The sequence below is a fragment of the Salvelinus alpinus genome, chromosome 2, assembly GCF_045679555.1.
Source record: "Salvelinus alpinus chromosome 2, SLU_Salpinus.1, whole genome shotgun sequence".
NCBI classification, from domain to species: domain Eukaryota; kingdom Metazoa; phylum Chordata; class Actinopteri; order Salmoniformes; family Salmonidae; genus Salvelinus; species Salvelinus alpinus.
The window spans coordinates 54,098,791-54,108,569 of record NC_092087.1 but is presented as its reverse complement, the minus strand read 5'-3'; positions in this window follow the sequence as shown (position 1 = coordinate 54,108,569).

Below are 9,779 nucleotides of genomic sequence, written 5' to 3'. Positions count from 1 at the left end.
GCTCATATGTGTCTGGAAGTAGCTAGCTAGCAAGCTAGCCAACTTTAGCCAGTTAGCTTGGGTGCTTGGTTGGGACAAGCATGCATTAGCAGGCAAGCTGCAGAAGGACGGGGAGGCTACAATTCCCTATCGTTTATCAGTGCAATTTTGACGGCCAACTAGCGGAAAAAGTTTGAGAAGGTTAATCTAATGTTCCTTCGTTAGATTTTAGCTCATCTTGCTCTGGTTAGCATTAGTTGTTGTTGATGTGCATAACTTAGAGAGAGACTACATTTTCATGGTTGTTTGATCAATAGGACTGTAAAGTTCACAAATGTAATGACATATTTTCAGAAATCTATTCAGGTGTATTTTGTGGCTTTTGGCGAATGCGTTCTAATGATCTAAAGCCACACTGTTGCAATTGCCTGTAAATACACAGTAGGATTCAAAGAGAATGATAGCAGGCCCGTGTGGCAAATGGCTTTTTTGTATAAAGGCTTACGGTAGCTCTGATTGGCTATAGCGCACCGGTCTGTGTAGACTCCGGTCCTGAACAAGACAGATTTTTTTTCTTCTGTTTTATTTACTGCAGTGTCTATTAATTGTCCAAACGCACGGCTGCTTTCCCACTCTACTGTATTTTCACAAAGGCCAAAAAATTCTAAGAATTTATGAAAACATGGAAATGACTTTATCTAAATTGTTGCTTGTCAGAAAATGTTTATAAAAGATTTTAATAAGATTTCATGTTGCTAAAATTGTGATGACCCTCCCACTCTGTCTGCTGAACTCTGTCTGCTTTGCTCTTGTTTTCCTTAACAGGATGTCGGTGGGCGGAGCTGGGAGGGTCGCCAGTGACATGGGACACACCTGGGCCCGGGTGTGTCCCGGGATAAATACACCTCTTCCCCATTCATCGAGGAGACTCTCTCCATGCAGACACACTGATAGATTTTGGTTGTGGCATTTTTATCGCCATTTTATTTGTTTGCTTTGGCACCTTTCAACACCACTCATTATCACATCTATGCACGCATCCACTCACTTACCCTGCTGATTACTGACTACACACACCATTGTTAATTGTACTTAGGTTACTTCAGTTAAGAAAATATATTTTTGTTATTCCTTATCTCCACGTTGTCTCCCTTTTTGTTACGAACTTCGAGCCGTAACAAAAAAGTTCCACTTTAAATGCAACAATGTTATTTTCAATGATAAAAAACACAGTTCCACTCACCAGATGATAATCATTTGAAACGTATCTTCTTGTTGAAAGTTATACTTGATAAGGGAGAAGCTAACAAATTAGCAATAACATCCTTTTTGATAACACCTGCTGCAGCCGCTGAAAACTAGCCAACAACTAAAGCCATCTAGCTACCTAGACCGTGGGAAAACTACTGCTTGCTATTGCGCAGTGACCTGTTGGCCTTCAAGAAGGCAGAAGTTCCCATACATGTTTGTAAAAATGGTCCCATCCGTTAAGTCAAAATGTGATTGGTAGATTCCACTGTCACTCCAAAATTTTGCCCTAATACAGTTGAATGGCAGATTTCTTTATCTAGCTTCTGATGGCGTAGCCAATGGCTGACTTGGCTAGCTAGATTTATCTCCCCAAAGACCAGCAAAGAAAATCCTGATTGGATATGTTTTTCTCTTCAGTGTTAACTCTTACCTTTCCAACAAAAACTGAAGAGCCAAGAAACACGGGTAATGGACATTAGACCCGTGGAAATCTGTCCCTCGGTCTGATGAGTACATATATTTGGTTCCAACCGCCGTGTCTTTGTGAGATGCAGAGTAGGTGAACAGAGGATCTCTGCATGTGTGGTTCCCACCGTGAAGCATTTGTCTCCTTCATTTGTTTTTCAACAGGACAATGACCCAACACACCTCCAGGCTGTGTAAGGGCTATTTGACCAAGAAGGAGCGTGATGGAGTGCTGCATCAGAATACCTGGCCTCAGCAATTACCCGACCGCAACCCAATCGAGATGGTTTGGGATGAGTTGGACTGCAGAGTGAAGGAAAAGCCGCCAACAAGTGCTCAGAATATGTGGCAACTCCTTCAAGACTGTTGGAAAAGCATTCCTCATGAAGCTGGTTGAGAGAATGCCAGGAGTGTGCAAATCAGTCATTAATGCAAAGGGTGGCTACTTTGAAGGATCTAAAATATATTTAGATTTGTTTAACATATTTTTGGTTACTACATGATTCCATATGTGTTATTTAATAGTTTTGATGTCTTAACTATTATTCTACAATGTAGAAAATAGTACAAATAAAGAAAAACCCTTGAATGAGTAGGTGTGTCCAAACATTTGACTGGTACTGTACATATACAGGTGATTACACCACCATTTAATCCTAATGTGGCAGCCATATTGGATTTTGGACGCAATATTGGATTTGGATTTAAATCTAGCGGGGCCCCTAATTGCAAGAGTAGGTGCTAAACATATAAAATCCACAGTGGAACCTTTGACTGGAAGAAAATCACAGTTTTTGGTGTCTGAGACCACTTTTTTATTTTATTTATTTAACTAGACAAGTCAGTTAAGAACAAATTCTTATATACAATGACGGCCTACCCCGGCCAAACCCTAACCCGGACCCGGACGACGCTGGGCCAATTGTGCGCCGCCCAGTGGGACTCCCAATCACAGCCGGTTGTGATACAGCCTGGAATTGAACCAGGGTCTGTAGTGACACCTCTAACACTGAGATGCAATGCCTTAGACCGTTGTGCCACTCTGAAGCCTACTTACTTAAGAGCTGATGTACAATAGCCACAACATTTTTTTTAAACATGTGTAACTGTATGCATTTTTGTCAGGCAGGACCATACAGCACTAAATGAGAGCAAATTTTACTTGGAAAGTTGCCTATTGAACAGCTACCAAACAGTGACATTTGCATTCATCATAAATATTCATAGTGGATACTTCCGATTGTTGTATCAAAATCAAATCCAATTGTATTTGTTATATGCACCAAAGGTGTCACGACTTCCGCCGAAGTCGGCTCCTCTCCTTGTTCGGGCGGTGTTCGGCGATCGACGTTACCGGCTTTCTAGCCATCGCCGCTCCATTTCTCATATATCCATTTGTTTTGTCTTGTTTCATGCACACCTGGTTTTCATTCCATAATCACGCTACATGTATTTAGTCCTCTGTTCCCCTCCATGTCTTTGTGTGTAATTGTTTATTGTTAATATGTTAATATGTTCACGTGCATATGTTCACGCGCTATACTTTTGTTTATTGTTCCGTGTTTTTTGGGCACTTAGATGTCATTTTGTGCCTATTGTTTTACCGGAATAAAAGTGTGCCTGTTTACTCTAATCTGCTCTCCTGCACCTGACTTCGCCTCCCTTACACAGCCTTAACAAAAGGCGTAGACCTTACAGTGAAATTGCTTACTTGCAAGCCCTTAACCAACAATGCAGTTTTAAGAAAAATACCTAAAAAATGAGAAATAAAGTAACGTATAATTAAAGAGCAGCAGTAAAATAACAATAGCGAGACCATATACAGGGGGGTACCGGTACAGAGCCAATGTCCGGGGGCACCGGCCAGTCGAGGCAATTGAGGTAATATATACGTGGGTAGTTATTAAAGTGACTTATGCATAGATAATAACAGAGAGTAGCAGCAGCACAAAAGAGGTGACTAGATGTTCAGCAGTCTTATGGCTTGGGGGTAGAAGCTGTTCAGAAGCCTCCCGGACTTGGAGCTCCGGTACCACTTGCCGTGCGGTAGCAGAGAGAACAGTCTATGACTAGGGTGGCTGGAGTCTTTGACATGCTCTCGATTGTGCAGCTGTAGAACCTTTTGAGGATCTGAGGACCCATGCCAAATCTTTTCAGTCTCCTGAGGGGGAATAGGTTTTGTTATGCCCTCTTCACGACTGTCTTGGTGTGCTTGTACCATGTTAGTTTGTTGGTGATGTGAACACCAAGGAACTTGAAGCTCTTTACCTGCTCCCCTACAGCCCGTCAATGAGAATGGGGGCGTGCTCGGTCCTCCTTTTCCTGTAGTTCACAATCATCTCCTTAGTCATGATCACGTTGAGGGAGAGGTTGTTGTCCTGGCACCACACAGCCAGGTCTCTGACCTCCTCCCTATAAGCTGTCTCGTCATTGTTGGTGATCAGGCCTACCACTGTTGTGTCATCGGGCAAACTTAATGAAGGTGTTGGTGTCGTGCCTGGCCATGCAGTGATGAGTGAACAGGGAGTACAGGAGGAGACTGAGCACGCACTCCTGAGGGGCCTCCGTGTTGAGGATCAGCGTGGCGGATGTGTTGTTACATACCCTTACCACCTGGGGGCGGCCCGTCAGGAAGTCCAGGATCCAGTTGCAGAGGGAGTTGTTTAGTCCCAGGGTCTTTAGCATAGTGATGAGCTTTGAGGGCTCTATGGTGTTGAACGTTGAGCTGTAGTCAATGAATGGCATTCTCACATAGGTGTTCCTTTTGTCCAGGTGTGAAAGGTTAGTGTGGAGTGCAATAGAGATTGCATCATATGTGGATCTGTTGGGAATGCAAATTGGAGTGGGTCTAGAGTTTCTGGGATAATGGTGTTGATGTGAGCCATTACCAGCCTTTCAAAGCACTTCATGGCTACAGACCTGAGTGCTATGGGTCGGTAGTCAGTTAGGTAGGTTACCTTAGTGTTCTTGGCACAGGGACTATGGTGGTCTGCTTGAAACATGTTGGTATTACAGACTCAGACAGGGAGAGGTTAAAAATGTCAGTGAATACACTTGCCAGTTGGTCAGCGCATGCTCGCGGGACACGTCCTGGTAATCCGTCTGGCCCTGCGGCCTTGTGAATGCTGACCTGTCTTACTCACATCGGCTGCGGAGAACGTGATCACACAGTTGTCCCCGAGGTGGTATACAAGTACATATTTCCAAGATGCATTAAGATATCCTAATGATGTTTGTTTGTGTATGTACAGTAGGGCAGGCAACTGACTACTTGTATTCCACATTTTTCAATATCAGAGCTTGCAGTTTTGGGTTACATGAGCTTAGGTGCATTATTCTGCACTGTTTGAGTTAAGGGTGTGTGTCACAATATCTATCAATTTACTTTTGCTGTAAAATATTTTTATACAACCATCCATTTCATATATGGGAAACCTTAGCGATATGGAAAAACATGGCTGTGCTTTGTTATACCTCGGGTAGGGATATAACAACGGGGCAGCAAGTACGTATAATTCTAGAGCCTAAAAGGGTTCTTCGGCTCACTCCATAGGAGAACCCTTTGAAGAACCCTTTTAGGTTCCACGTCGAACCCTTTCCCTTTTGGTTCCAAGTAGAACTCTTTTGGGTTCCATGTTGAACCCTTTCCACAGAGGGTTCTACAGGAAACCAAAAAGAAAGCCAAAGAAACCTTTTGGAATCCTTTTTTCTAAGAGTGTAGCCAAGCGGTTAAGAGGGTTGGGCCAGTAATCGAAAGGTTGCTGGTTTGAATCCCCAAGCCGACTAGGTAAAACATTCTGTCGATGTGCCCTTGAGCAAGGCACTTAACCCTAATTGGTCATATAAGTCGCTCTGGATAAGAGCGTCAGCTAAAGGACAATTTTTTTTAAATGGGTGTCTCAGAAACTAAAGCCCTTTTTAAAGATTGGCCATTAGCCTAAGGGTGGGGGAGAAGGAGTGAGAGGAGGGAAGGAAGGAAAGCCGAAGGAAGGCATTGACTGAGAATTTGAGACCAGTGGTTGTCGTGATTGGCCCTAATGGGGTGTCTCTCCCTCTCTTTTTCTCCTTACTTCCCCCTCTCCCTACCCATCTTTCTCCCACATCTTGTCTGGACATATCTAAAAATAGACTGAGCAGGAAGGTGCTTATAGGATCGAGCGGAGGGATAAGGGGGCAAAAGGAGCGGCATTGAAGTAATTAGCCAGAGACAAACAGCTGGGGAACACACGGTGTGTGTGTATGTGTTGGGGGCTGACTCCATGCAGCTGTGGATTGTCTGTCAGAGTCTACATCCCTCTCAGACTGTTACATAGCCAAAAACACATACACACACACAAACACACACACAGCAGGAAAGAGAGTAATGGGTCCCTGACAGCCAGAGCCCTAAAGAATGAAAGAATGTGCAACATGAGGCAAAGGAACAGCTGTATAGGGAAGTGGGTTTAAAGTTTAGGCTTTTTTGGCGGGTATTGGGATACGGCCTGAATTGAAGGATAGAGAGAGAGAGAGAGAGAGAGAAAAAGAGAGAAAAAGAGAGAGAACAAAAAAAAGAGATAGAGAGAGAGATGGGAAGGAAGATTGAGAGGGCGTGATGGGGAGTTTAAGAACATTGTTTGACAGAGGGAAATACACAGAGAGGTAATTATATAAAAAGCAGTTTAATTCATTGATTCAGTAATTTCATTCGAGCTTCAACTTAGAATTTCCTGCCTCAGAAATAATAGCTCCACATATGTCTCGATCAGCTAAAGAATTTGGACTTAGATCATCAGGTTAACTAAAGCCGGATATCTTCAGAAAATCCCTGATGTGTTAAGCCCTTTCTAAAACTACCTGCAGAACAGGAGAAAAGTAGTGAATAAAAAACAACACGCAGGCATGTGCACGACAGACCACAGTTCCCTACGTGGTTGGGCTGGAAATAAAATAATGTCATCAAGGTTAGGTGGGATACAAGCTTTTCGGGGTGATGATCCATGTACTGCATGTGTTCATACTGTACCTGGAAATACTGATTCATGCACAAAGCCATACATTGTGTGCACACATAACGCTCTCTCAGTCACGCAGTGTGCACACACACATGAACACACATACACACACCTCTAACAATACTATCATGTGTCAGAGGAATACATTTGTTGACGCCTTTTCCGCAACACTTAGAGATTAGGACAAACTAGGCTAAGTACATGCAGTTAAGCAATACTCATCCCTTTTGTCTTTACTTGGACAACAGATTTAGCAGTAGTACGTTTTTTAGCTAGATGTACTAATGTACTGTCTTATTACATCAGTTGTTCTGTTACAGTTACCCTTACAGTTACCCTGGCATAATGCCTATTTCCTTTAAGCTCTTTCCCATTACTTCTTTGCGTGTGGGTGTCTGTGTGTTGCCTTGTCTCTTCCTCTCTTGGAGATAAGAGCAGTAGACAGCACCTGGGTGTCTGTGGTTGACAGTGTAACTCTTAGACCCTTCAGAAGAAAAAAAAAACACACTAACTCTAAAACACACTTAGACAGTATTACCAAGAAAGCAGCAGGAAATAACTTGTGAGCAGCTACAAAGGATTTTAGGCACAAATAATTATTATGCATGCACAAAGTAAACATATGCATACACACTCATTTTTGTATTGCTATCCCTGTGATGACCAAATAACTGATTCCCATCCAAAATCCTATTTTCCCTAACCCTAAATCTAACCCTTAACCTAACCCTAACCTTAACTCTAAGCCTAAGCCTAACCTTAACCCCAAACCCATAACCCTAACCATAAAACTTTACCTAACCCTAACTCCAAACCCTAAATCTAACCATAACCCTTAACAAAATGTCTCCACTTATCCAAATTCTGCTCCTTATACTATCCTCGTGAGGACTTTTGGTCCCCACAAGGATATTTAAACAAACACACACACACACAGTTTTGTACAGCTAACCTTGTGGGGACACACAATTCGGTCCCATTCAAAATCCTATTTTCCCTAACCCCTAACCCTAAACCTAACCCGTACCTTAACCCTAACCTTAACCCAAAAACCTAACCTTAACCCTAACCCTAAACCTAACCCTAGCTCCTAACCATAACCTTAAACCCCCTAGAAGTAGCGTTTGACCAACAAAATGTCCCCAGTTGGTCAAATTTTTGTTTGTTTACTATTCTTGTGGGGACTTCTTGTCCACCCCCCCCCCCCCCACACACACACACACACACACACACAAAACACTTTGAATAGGTCAATGTGGATCATAGTTACATGTGCACGTTCAAGAGCCTTTGGCTTTGAGGCCTCCTCTTGTGAAATTCCCCTTACAGTGGTTCTACTGAAAACTTGACTGTCACCGTAGTAGACGTGACTTCATCAGAGCAAGTGTGTGGTGTGTGTGTGTGGTTGATAGGGAACAGGGGCGACATATTGACACACCTGCATACTGCCGGAAATGCACCCGGCAACTCACCGCACACACACCATCTGCACTGTAACACTATTCTGTCTCCCCAAATGTTAGTCTCTGATATACAGCATGACCATAGTCAGTAATTACGTCTTTCAAACAATGGTCATACAGAAATAATTAACGTCCCAAGTCATTAAAAAAATGATGGGTCCTGATAGGCAGGGCTCATTTCAGTGTGGACAAAGAGGGTTAGGTACAATAACACCGGTGCATTTACCTCATTAGGACTCGAGGGACAGTGATTGTGTGTATGTGTGCATGCATGCATGCGTGTGTATGTGTGTGTGTGTGTGTGTGTGTGTGTGTGTGTGTGTGTGTGTGTGTGTGTGTGTGTGTGTGTAGAGACAACACTCTCTCACGCTTGTCTGTGCAAGGGATAAGTTACAGGCGGCGTAGGAGAAGTAGGAGGAGAAGTCTTTACTATCCATATCTGCTCCCACACACTTCCTTCACTTAGTGCCTCGTCCCTCTGGGATTAATAGGGAAGAAAGGGAGAGGAATTAGGGAACCTCCCTGTTATGTTACAAACCTTTGTGCCATTGACAGACATACACGCGCACACACACACGCACACTCACACGCACACTCACACGCACACAGGAATGTCTTACAAACTGTACACATACAGGCACACACACAAGCTTGCACGCACGCACGCACGCACGCACGCACGCACGCACGCACGCACGCACGCACGCACGCACGCACGCACGCACGCACGCACGCACGCACGCACGCACGCACGCACGCACGCACGCACGCACGCACGCACGCACGCACGCACGCACGCACGCACGCACGCACGCACGCACGCACGCACGCACGCACGCACGCACGCACGCACGCACGCACGCACGCACGCACGCACACACACACACACACACACACACACACACACACACACACACACACACACACACACACACACACACACACACACACACACACACACACACACACACACACACACACACACATCAGAATAATAGAGATAAATGTGTCAGGCCAGTAGATCTAACATGTCTAAAAACAACATTTTCTACAACCCCCAATCTACCCCAAAGTCTCATGGGAGGTCACACTGTCTTTCTGATGTATCCAAGTATCCCTTCTCCCCTCCTCCCGATATAGACAAAAACATAAACAAAGTTATAGTCAAAATCCACAAGCTTAAATATAGCCACTTGTGTGACACACTCCTTTTTAAATAGCCTCACGGTAATTGAGTGCGTGTGTGTGTGTGTGTGTGTGTGTGTGTGGGTGGGTGGGATGGTATAGAAAGTTTAGAGGAAAGACGAATACACTGCGAAAGGAAGAATAAAGAGAAGGCACATGTTTAGGGCCCAATTCTTCCCAGAAAGAGGAGCCTGGGTGGGATCAAGTACCCTTTACTTTACATTTAGTCAACTGAAATACAAACATTTGGCATGGAAAGGAAGAGTTGACAAAAGCTGTCTCGTCTGGGTTGTGTTCGGTAGGGCATAACGTAACAAAATGTTTTAAAAGGAAAACGAAACATTTGGCATGGCAATGAAGAGTTGACAAAATCTGTCTCATCTGGGTTGTGTTCAGTACGGCATAACGTAGCAAAGCTTTAAAAAGGAAACATTTTAATTCA